The sequence below is a fragment of the Clarias gariepinus genome, chromosome 11 (assembly GCF_024256425.1).
Source record: "Clarias gariepinus isolate MV-2021 ecotype Netherlands chromosome 11, CGAR_prim_01v2, whole genome shotgun sequence".
NCBI classification, from domain to species: Eukaryota; Metazoa; Chordata; class Actinopteri; order Siluriformes; family Clariidae; genus Clarias; species Clarias gariepinus.
Genome location: NC_071110.1, coordinates 28,884,169 through 28,895,439, shown reverse-complemented (window position 1 = coordinate 28,895,439; position 11,271 = coordinate 28,884,169). Strand labels below are relative to the sequence as shown.

General features: G+C 38.4%; 1 protein-coding gene across 1 annotated transcript in view; it reads left to right on the top strand.

The window, feature by feature from the left end:
• Nucleotides 1-486: 486 nt before the first annotated feature.
• numbl (NUMB like endocytic adaptor protein) overlaps nucleotides 487-11,271 on the top strand; it is a 45,918-nt gene continuing 35,133 nt past the window's right edge. Inside the window, exon 1 of the mRNA XM_053507918.1 lies at nucleotides 487-700. The gene's annotated coding sequence lies outside the window, so the exon portion shown is untranslated. The remainder of the gene's footprint in view (nucleotides 701-11,271) is intronic.

The following is an 11,271-nucleotide window of genomic DNA, read 5'->3' as shown; positions in this document are numbered from 1 at the left end:
TTATTTTTGTTTCTAATGTTCAACCGGTCAGTTCTATCACTTTAGATTATTACCCAAATCTCTCGATGGTTAAGGTTCAGGGCTGCTGATCGGAAGGTTACGGGTTCGAGCCTCAGCATTGCCAGCCTTCCACTGTTGAGCCCTTAATCAAGGCTATTAACCCTATCTGACCCTGTGCTCTGACCCCAGCCTCCTTAACTGAGATATGCGGGAAAAAATTGAGTCTTAATATGTATTTGCATGAACTGTGAGCTGAGGTGAGTGAAGTTATCCACACGCATGTGCAATTATGAGGATGTCCACTAGATGGCAGTGTTCGGAGTTTTCCAGCGAACTAGCACACCGTATCAAAGGAAAGACGTTGATTTGCATGGGACGGTTTCTAAACCAATGGGATTGCGAGGAGGGCGGGGTTTGGTTGTAGGCGGGGCCTCAAGCGGAGCCTGGATTCTGCGCCAGTGTCCGCTTCAGAGGAATAACAAAAGCCGCAGATTAGAAATCGGTTTGAAAAAAAACCCCCAAAACATCCGCTTTATTTATTTTATTTATTTAATGTTTTGGTTAGATGTGTTTAAGTTAACAGGTCGTATTGGCTCGGTTTATTTTCATGCAAATCTGATCTAGAAATCATCTCTCCTTTGGATTACACAAAAGGCAGTGTGTGTGTGTGTGTGTGTGTGTGGAGTACCCTTCAGTTCGGGTAAGTCTTCTGTACAGCACTACACACTCGTACATCCTTGTGCATGTGATTTATGCTGTGTGTGTGTGTGTGACATTAGATAGAAGGTATCAGTGAAGAGCATGTGTGTGTGTGTGTGTGTGTGTGTGATGTGATGCTGGACTAAACACTGCATCCTGTTCAGGAGCTTGTGCATCATTAGGTTTCCTTCAGAGAGCATCAGCATCACTGCAGCACCAAGTGCACTTCAGCCTGCTGGGAATGCAGTGTAGAAAGTCTAGACCATTACTAAGCCTTCATCATCATCATCATCATCATCATCACTATTATCATCGGATACACTGTTCATAGTCTTCTTTCTTTCTACATCACTCAGGCAAATCTGTGAACTTTCCAAACATCATTGTAGAGACATCAATCACCATCTGTTATGCTTTAACAAATACATTGTAGCAATATATTCATTCATTCATTCATTCATTCATCTACAGGGTTGTGGTGGATCTGTAAAACTGGGAATGAGATGGGAACACCCCCTGCATGGGACGCAGTTTAGGGTTGCCAGTCCACTATTAAAAAGGGAGGAAGGAAGAAACTGAAGAACGAGGAGGGAAATTCAAATAGACACAGGAAGGACATGAGGAACTGTACAACGCTAGGCTGTAACCAAAGTTTAGGATCAGTGTTAGAGAGCGAGAGAGGAAAAAAAAGAAGAAAGCAAAGTAAAAACCAAGTACAAAATGAAAGATGAATATTTAAAAGAAATCTACTAATCATAAGACGTAAGATTTGTACGTTCAGTGCAGTGATGCTTACTGTGCCTGCAGACGGAGACATAATTTCCTTTTTTTTCTTTTACCGATAACAACACATCTGTCATGCATCTGTTTAGAAAAACATTGTAGCAATATATTCATTCATTCATCTTCAGGGTTGTGTTAGATCCGGAACACTGGGATTGACTCGTGAATACTCCCTGGATAGGAGACCAGACTGTTATAGGGCACCGTTACACATCTCAAGGAAGTCTGGAGTCCGCTTTGAGAAAGGAAGGACAGAGGAAACCGGAAAACAAGGAAGGAAATCCAAACAGATACAGGGAGGATATACAGAACTGTGGAACTCCAGGCTGTAACCCTAAGTTCAGGATCAGTGTTAGAAAGCAAAATGGAGAAAAAATTGAATTAAAGTGTACAAAATTAAAGACGAATATATAAAAGAGATCATAAAACATAAGATTTGTACATGCACATGTTTACATTGATGTATGTATGTACGTATTTGATTTATCCGGTATGAAGAAGAATCCTAAAGTGCGAAAGATGAGACGAAGAAAATATTGAAGCACTAATGTTTTTAGAAACATGTAAAGTTTAAGGATCCTGATAAATGCAGGCACCTGAAACTTTCACCGAGCTTAAATCCGTAGCCCCTTTCGCTGTGTTTTTAAGTCCGTTCTCTTTGTTAATCCACGGAGAGCGTGGCAGCTGGAGCCACAAAAGCGCAGGGTCAAAGGTCAAGCAGGCAGTCGCACGCACTGGAGGAAGACGTCGCTCCCTTTGTAGGAATCAGGGTGTGACCTTCGAGAATGAGCAGTTGGGTGGACCATATTGTATCCTGCTTGAAGATGTGTGTTACACCGTGTTAAAGGAAAACTCCACCCTGAAACACATGAAATATGTTTAGATCCAAATATTCCTGATTGTGGTTAGTGATCCTGGTGCTGATTTGTATGTGCGTGCTGTGTTTTGGTTTTGGTTATTCATGTCAGATGTTGTATTGTGTCACTCTTGATCTCACAGAGAGGTATTATTATTATTATTATTTTTATTATTATTATTATATTGCAATCTCTAATACAAGGGAACAAAATCAAAAGAAATAAGAAATCCTGCATGTAAGTAGATGGTCTAAAAGATTAATCAAGTCATTCAGTGTGAATTTTTTCCTTTAACATGAATAAACTTTGTTCCGTACAGGATCACACACTAAGATGCATGTGCATACGATTTTTATTTTAAATATCGTCTGTAACCATTTTCCCCCGAAACACTGAGCATGAGATCTCTTTCTCACTCTGATACACACAGTGCCGAATAATACTCTTTACGCTTTGTATGCTCTGCTTCGAAAGCTACACTTTTATTATAGTTGAACGTTCAATAGTTTTAAATCTGCGCTTTCATTTAATAAGCCGTCAAGACGTTCCCCTTTAATAATTGTCTATTTTTGTGCCTATTATCCGCGTCTATTTTTGTTCCAACTGATATTACAGCCTTATATCGTAGTTGTTACATGGGTGAAAGGGAATAAAAAAATAAATAAAATGAATGCCTGCCAAAAGAATAGACTTCTTAGGATGGGAATCACCAGTCACCTCCCGATACGATATTATCATGACACCTTTTCCCCAATTCATTCTTTTTTACAAGTTTTACCCTTTAAAAAAAGTTTGATGAGTAATTAAATGTAGTCCATTCCTAATAACATTAGTTTTCTCACTTAAAAACCAACCGCAGCATTTAAACAATACAAACTTACTTGAAATACCCGGGCTTAACATTAAACGTAAGCATTGTAAAAGCTACATTTACTGAGCAGCATGTATCTACCAAAATTATTATTTCTAAATAAACATTTGTTTCTAACCAAAAGCATATAATTAATTCGTACTGCATGGGCTGAAAATGTGTAAATAGTTTAGAGTGTGCCACCTGTAGGATTATAAAGAAATGGTAGCAAACTACCGCAAAAGAGTCTTAAATCTCAACTTAATACTGGGCACGGGCATCTAACACAGGCATGTGGGACACACACACAGTTTTCGACTAATTAGCGCTCATGGTGTTTTGAGACGTTATAGTGTACAGTATAATGGATGATTTTGAGACTAATTTGCTCAGAGTTTAGAGAAATAGGCAGATCGGAGGCTTTTCACACGTGTGGTTTTTTATAATGTAACGCCATAAAATGCGTTTTTGTTGCACCACTGTTGCGGCCGGTACAGAATCGTTTATCTGAGGCTGATCAGCTAAACACTGGTCACGGCGACTCAAACTGAAAAAACAGCCAATTCTGGCCACTGTTCGATTGACCAGTTAATAATAGTAAAAAAATAAAATATGTATATATATATATATATATATATATTGGAGTCAGGAGTGAATCACCACACAAAAGAATCGCAATTTATCGATTGATTTCCACCCCCATCTCTATCAATTAGCAGATCAACGGTTTGAATGATTCATAAAGTCATGCTAGTATGCTAGAAAACATGCTAGATAATATGCTAACACGGATAACAGTCACTTAAAAAGCTGATATTCTAACACAGAAAACTCTAACCTCAAGAGATAATATGCTGACACAGACTCACACTTAACTCAACAGCTGACATGCAAACAGACAACACTTAGGTGAAGAGATAATACGCTAACGCAAAACATTTACCTCAAGAGATATTATGCTAATGTTTAATAACACTCGCTAGCTCTCAGCTAATATGCTAACAAACAGTTCTCAGCTTAACAGCTGAGACACAAACCTTTTTTCTTGCTAATTCTAAATTTGTAGCAAATTTCTTCAGTATTATATTTGTATATTATACATCTGTTAGTTCTTATTGGAATACGTATTGGTGTACACTAATTGTTGGTTGCAGCATATCCAGCAGTATAGCACTCTCTCTCAATCTCATGTGATAATGCTTAATTATCACAAGTAACCATTTTAAGTAATTAAATGTATTTTAAAACATGTGCATACAGATTATTAACATGGTTAACAGCACATAAAAGACTAAAGGTTTTAGAATTTGGAAGAGGCTGATAGGTGACATAGTCCAGTGCCTTCCATAAAACATATAAAATAAAAAAATACATTACAAAGGAAAAGTAATAATAAAAATCTAATAAAAAAAATAACAAACGCTTTTCCTTGAGTGGACAAATCTGTTTTATGTTTAGATGGGTCTGGAATTTTCGTTGCACCTGGCAACCCTATCTGTTTCAAATACCACTTCCTCATCCCAAAAGAAACAAGAAAAGTGATTCCCTAGGTGGACTGGCTACTCATAATTGCTCTACGCGTGAATGAGTACGCTCATGGTGTGTACTGTAGTAGCCTATCCTATCCAGTGGTTCACGTCTTTCCACCCAGTATTCCTCGGAAGTCCGGGATGCAGCATGACCCTGATGAAAAATTGAAGATGAACAAATAACAGAATGATGCCATGAGTCCTGCTGTTGTATCTGACACAATAACAGAGTTCAAGTAAGGATATCCGTAGCTGCAGTGATGCCTGAATGTGCGTGTGTGTGTGTTGGAGATATTTGTTAAGACATATGTTTTGTGCCTGAGTCGTTGGGTGTGTGCAGCACCAGTTTAGTTCAGGGAAGGCCATTTAAAAACACAAGATTCCCCACAGGACCCAGACAGCCTCTGATTGCACACACGCATTTGGAGCTGTAGCTTTTGTGTTTCCATCCATCTGTTGTGTCACTGCACCGCCCACTTTCAGCTGACGCATAGGCACGGTACAGACGTACACTTCATCCTCTCCATATAACACAGTGCAGCATCTTACACTTAGAGTTTAATTAGGATCTTAGGGAAGATGATGTGGAGATTAAAGCGCGTAGTCAAAGCCTGAAGTGTTTGAAGGGAATCCGGTCCGTTCGTCTGAGACGGGTTCCCATCACTGTCATATCCGATCCTTTTAAAAAAAATTGTTTTTTGTGTAGATCCAAAATTCAAGGCAGCGTTTCGCAATCTCATGCATTGACATTCCTCTCCCATGCTGGATTTTCAGCTGCTACCCAGATGTGATAAGAGTATCCAGAAACTTGTGGGGGTAAATTTGGTGAATGGTGGACACTAGGATGAGAGAGCACTGATATCTCTATGGCCTGACGTGATGCACGCTTGTTCCTGCATCGCATTCTGCCCTTTTCTTATGTGTGATCACTTGCAAACAAACAGATTCATTGTGTTTGTGTGTGTGTGTGTGTGTGTGTGTGTGTGTGTGTGTGTGTGATAAGCTAGTGTGTCGAGGGTGATGAAGCCGTGACTCTGGCTTGGAGTGACATCTTATAGTACAACAAGAAGTGATTTTTTACGTCATGTAAAGCTACTATACAGACTGTCCGGCATTTAAAAGATGGTGTTTAATGTTTTATTTGAAATTTCGCTATATCTAACGTCGAATGTCATGAATATTCTTTCTTACCATGAACCATGCCAATCCATGATACAGTTCATGGTGATGCTGTAGTACAGCTTGTGAGGGAAAACTGCTTGATATTATGTGTTTGAATTTGTATACCGCATGTATAAATAGACATCATTGTTGAATATTTGCAAAAAACTTTCACCTGATGGATCCTTTGTCACACTGAAGTCATTTAGGCTTTTCGTCGTAATGCTGAGTATAGTTCTGCACTACCAGGTGCTGGATTCAGTTTGTGTTGAATTTGACATGAATTATGTAAATAAGTGGGCAATGATTGGAACGAATGAACATTTCAACCTAGCGTATCAATAGGGCTGTGATTTAGCCTTTACATAGACTGTTGATTCGATGAGATAAAATTTTTGGCTATTGCGGCTTTCAAATTCGATTTATAGCACTTAATGTTTCTTATGTGATCTGTTTCAAAATGTACTGTATGCTCGTTACAGGCCTTAAAGTATTAAAAACTACTAAACATTTTTTTGCATGTCATGTATTATGCAAAGTGATATAATCTTTTATAATTTTTGACAATCACTCCAGTCCAGTTGTTGGTGGTTTTGCACCAACCAGCCGTAAAAACAAAATTAGAAGACAAATTAATAATCTTTCCAAGTGTGAAAGATGGAAACGGCTTCCATTGTCTGCAAAAACTGGGGTATATTTTTATGGTATAATATATATATATATATACATATATATATATATATATATATATATATATATATACTGTACTATATGTATAATTATATATAATTAGGGATGCACCGAAATGAAAATTCTGGGCCGAAAACGAAACCGAAATTTTTGGATGCACTTGGACGAAAACCGATACCGAAACCGAAAATGGTAACCAACGTTGTTGGACGGTATTCCTCAAATTAAATTGCGTGTCTTGACTTAAGGTGGTGTATTAAACCTGTGGTCGAAAATGTCTTTGCTGTTGAACCCCCTCTTGAAACTTTTGCAGAGCAAATGTTGCATATTGCAACTTTGCTGTCCTCATCTGAAACTTTGAAGTGCTTCAAAACCACCGACATACTCCGTGTTTGATGCGTAATGACAGCGCGAACGAGACGGGAGGATGGGAGAGGCGTGTCGACAATTTCGGCTTTTATTTTCGGCGCTTTCTTACGTTTATTAATTTTATATGAATATTTTTAAAAGAAGAAAATATTCCACAGATAAAGGGCTGTGGAATGAATCCTCTGAGTTTACATTATTTCTATTGGGGAAATTTGCTTTGATATATATACAGTATATGTATATACAGTACTGTGCAAAAGAAACATTTATTGTAGGGATGCATCGAAATTTCGGCCGCCGAAAATTTTCGGCCGAAACCGATAATGCTATCGCGGCCGAAATTTGGGTGCATCCCTATATATAATTATATACAATTGTAAAGAATTTTATGTCTAAAAGTTCTAAAAGTCCTAGTTCTAAAAGAAACAGTTTTAAATCGAAAACTGACCCATCAATTTGATTAATTATTTGAAGCAATCAACAAAAGAGAGATTAAATAGCATAATCAATTAAATCGCACACTTAAAAATAAACATTGAAATTATGCATAAATCGTGTTGAAATAAATGTTACGTACAAAGCGGTTAATTTTTTTTTTCCTCCCAATATTTAGCTCCATACTCCAGTCCATTAGGTGGCGGTAGTGCTTCAAACGACCCTCAAATTCAAAAGAAGAAAAAAAAACACAAGTATTAGTGGAAGATGAAAGCTGTGGTATATTGAAAAAATATATTTTAATTTTGGACCATTTAACTTTTAAAAGTTTACCTAAATAGTTTTTTAAAGTGTAAATCAATTCAAAATGAAAAACCAATCCATCTATTTAATGAATTGAACCAAGCAACCAAAGTTTGATTAAACAGGTAAATCGGTTTAATCTCGCTGCTCTTCTTATTAATCTAGACTTCATGCGATGCACATTTCAAGCTTCCTGATTGAAGTTTTTTAGGACTACACAGTAGTAATATAGCGAAGTGGGCAAGCTAGTAAACTAGTCAGGGGGCTGTTTAGTGACTTTATTCATCATCTGTCCTTCAGGGCAATATACTTTGTGGTTGTTCTTGGTACATGGCCACAGCTAAGTTATTATATCATTTGAAGAAACTTATACACACAAGATATTTTTTTGTTCTTTCAGGACAAATTATAAGTGACTCATAATGGAAAAATAAGGAATATCGACATTCACATTAGATTTTACTGGAAAGTTTTTGGTTCTCGTGGGTTTTTCCTCTTTATAGCACCAGACAGGCAGCGATCAGTTCAGGACACAGTTCTGGGAATCTTTAGGATTTTTTTCGAATGTCATATCTCTGTCTCATTACATCTGGACAATGCCACAACCCTACTTGGCCATGCTCGCATGGAATTTTGTGGTTTTGAAGAGGTTTTAATACGGTCTCTTGCGTGAGAAGTAAAATCTCCAGTGAAGGCGTTAGTGGCCTGGAGTAGGCTGCAGGCATAATATGAAGACAATTTAAGCGCGAGGAGAGAGTTAGGATAAAAGCAACTGCAGAGCTCCCAGGAGAATCCAACATTCTTCCTTTTCCTCATCTGCGTCTTGTCTCTCTCTCTCTCTCTCTCTCTCTCTCTCTGTTTACCCCACAATCAATACTTTCTTCTGCAGCTTCTCTCTGAGATTTACCGTATCCAATTTATTTCTCTTTCTGCACCTTTGTTCGACTTGCAAAAATCCCAGGAAATGGAGGAATTATCTTCCAAGATATAGAACCGGAACATAAGAACGCTGGATATTGAAATGTTCCTAGAAAGTTTATTATAAACTGAGATGAAAGATATCCAAGTCTTTGTACGGGATATGGTCATAAACTGTGGATTAAACAGACCGTTGCTGGTATTATGCTTCATTTACATTCCAAACGGATCAAACACTTAGGTTCCTGACATACCACAATACAGTCAGTTTATATTACACACCACGATAAAGCGGCTTTGTGTTAGCTGAGATATTTGTGGGCTAGACATTCAAAAATCTACTGAGTCTGAGAAGAAAAGGAAGGCAAAAAAATGGGTGTTATGGCTGCCATTGGTGAAGCATTGCATCTGGAGGCTACATTCTTTCTGCGCAGTTGAGTTTGTACACAGATGCTTTGGATCTAACAAACGAGTGCAAGTCATTCCTTTTTTTTTTATTCCCTGATTAAAGGGAATGTTGAGCTAAATGGCAATCCTCATGGCTCATCTTGTGTATTTATACATCTGCCTGGAGCTTTGCGCACTTGTGACTCACCTTCTGCTGTTGTGTATCGTCCCGTGTGGATACCCAAAAGATACGCACTTTCCAAAAACAGTTTTTAGCAAGCATCACTTTTGCTTGAGCGGACAATCCCACCTTCATCGTGTACTACAGTAAAAATTATTTTTGGCCTTTATGCCATCACTAAAGCACAAAGTGTGCTGCAGTTCAATGCTGAGCTGTTAATTTATGATTATTTTATTATAGGATTATTTATTTATCACATGCCAAATGGACATGCTCGGGTCTCCCTGATGGTGTAATAAAAATGTCCTGTAAAAATCAATAACATTAATATTTACATTCTAATGGTAACTAATGAACGGTGTAATAAATGTGATGTCGCAACAGTTATTCATTTGTTCATCAACAATGACTGTTTTATCCTGGTCAGGGTAATATTTGGGTCAAATTAGCCTGGAAAATTAGGCAGGAATACACAACAGATGGGGTGCCAGTCTATCTCAGGGCACCATACAGAGGACACGAGGAGAACAGGCGAAATTCCACACTAATAGTTAAAATGTGAAATCAACATTGTGGTAATTATGCAGCGTTTGAACACAGAGATGTAGGGAATGTGATGCAATATCTATTCGAAGGAATATTTAATTTATCTTGTACAGGAAGCTCCCTGTGGAAGCTGCTTTGGTGGATGAAAAATATTATTGGCAACCAACAGCATAACCATGTATGGATACATTATTAAATATGGACATTATTAGGTGATAAACCTTGGTGTCTTGGCCCATACATGGAGCAAAACCCCCATGGACTAAGCGTCTTACCCCTTTTGCTTTCAGCAGCATTTAAGTTGAAAATAAACATGCATTATTGTCAATTCCACAACTGGTAATGCAACAAGGCAAACACAAATTGTATTATTATTTTTTTCATACAGAATTAGTATATTATTAGTCATCCCGGTACCTTTTATACCGTACAGTGCTATCTTCCAGACATTAGCATGCACTCACTTTGTAACCAAGAGCCCAAGTATTTGTAATATGCTGGGAGATTAGTGTATCAGTGTAACATTCATTTGACTGATGGAGTTGATGGCCTCAGCAGTTGGTCCATTCAAAATGTTGACAGCTTGTAGTATTAGGGCATTCATGCTGTGAGATGATGTCTCAAAGGTACATGTGGTGCGCATCAAATCAAACACTTAAATCAGATCTCCTAAGGATTGCAACATTTTTTAAAGGATTGAATACATCTAGTCACCCTAAGGTAAATTCAACTGTATTGCCGTTGCTGTTGAAGCACTGTTTAGAGGTCCTAATCCACAGACGCGATGTAAAGTGATCCTGGCCTCTTCAGTGTCACCTCTTTTATCTACAGCTGGCTGTGTTTAACAGGAGAAGCAAGGGGAAGGAGGGTCAGTGGAAGCACAGCTGGTCTGACCTTCCCCAAACCAGCTGCCATAACAAAGGAGCCCAGTGAGCCTTCTTAAATGATGGCTGGCCAGAGTGGGTTTGTTTCTTCTTCTTCTTCTTCTTTTTCTTCTTCTCATTTCCCCTCAGTCTCCCCCTCTCCATTGTATCGCTATAAATGTGCCCCAGCTGTTTAGGTTTTTTACTTATCTTTCTTCCCCCTGAGAGTGACCTCCTTTATGCTGAATTAACCTCACCTGGTATGCATTCAGGATACTAACAATATGCACACACACAAGCACATGTGTATGGGCCACACCCTTTTATACAAGAGTGTAAGCTTACCTAGTCTGGGTGAAGAAAAAAGCTGTTCAGTTCCAAACTCATAGTCCATTATCACCTAAAGACAAAGATGAATCAGTGAGGCTGATATCGCCATCAGTGCCTATGAGCTTGTCTTATCAGGGAATCAAGCACTAATCGAAAACATTAACATTCTTGTTGTGCTTAATATTATCGATATTTCAGGAGAAAATGTCAAGAGCGACACTTTTGCGTTCCTGAGATTGAGACTGAGATCCATGAGATTGGGACATGCACTGGGATGGCATGAGAAGACTGACGGCACTAATATCGTCGCTGCTAAAGAGTGATATAGTACCTTTCTCAGGCTTTCACATCTGATTCGGTCCGGTTCCCA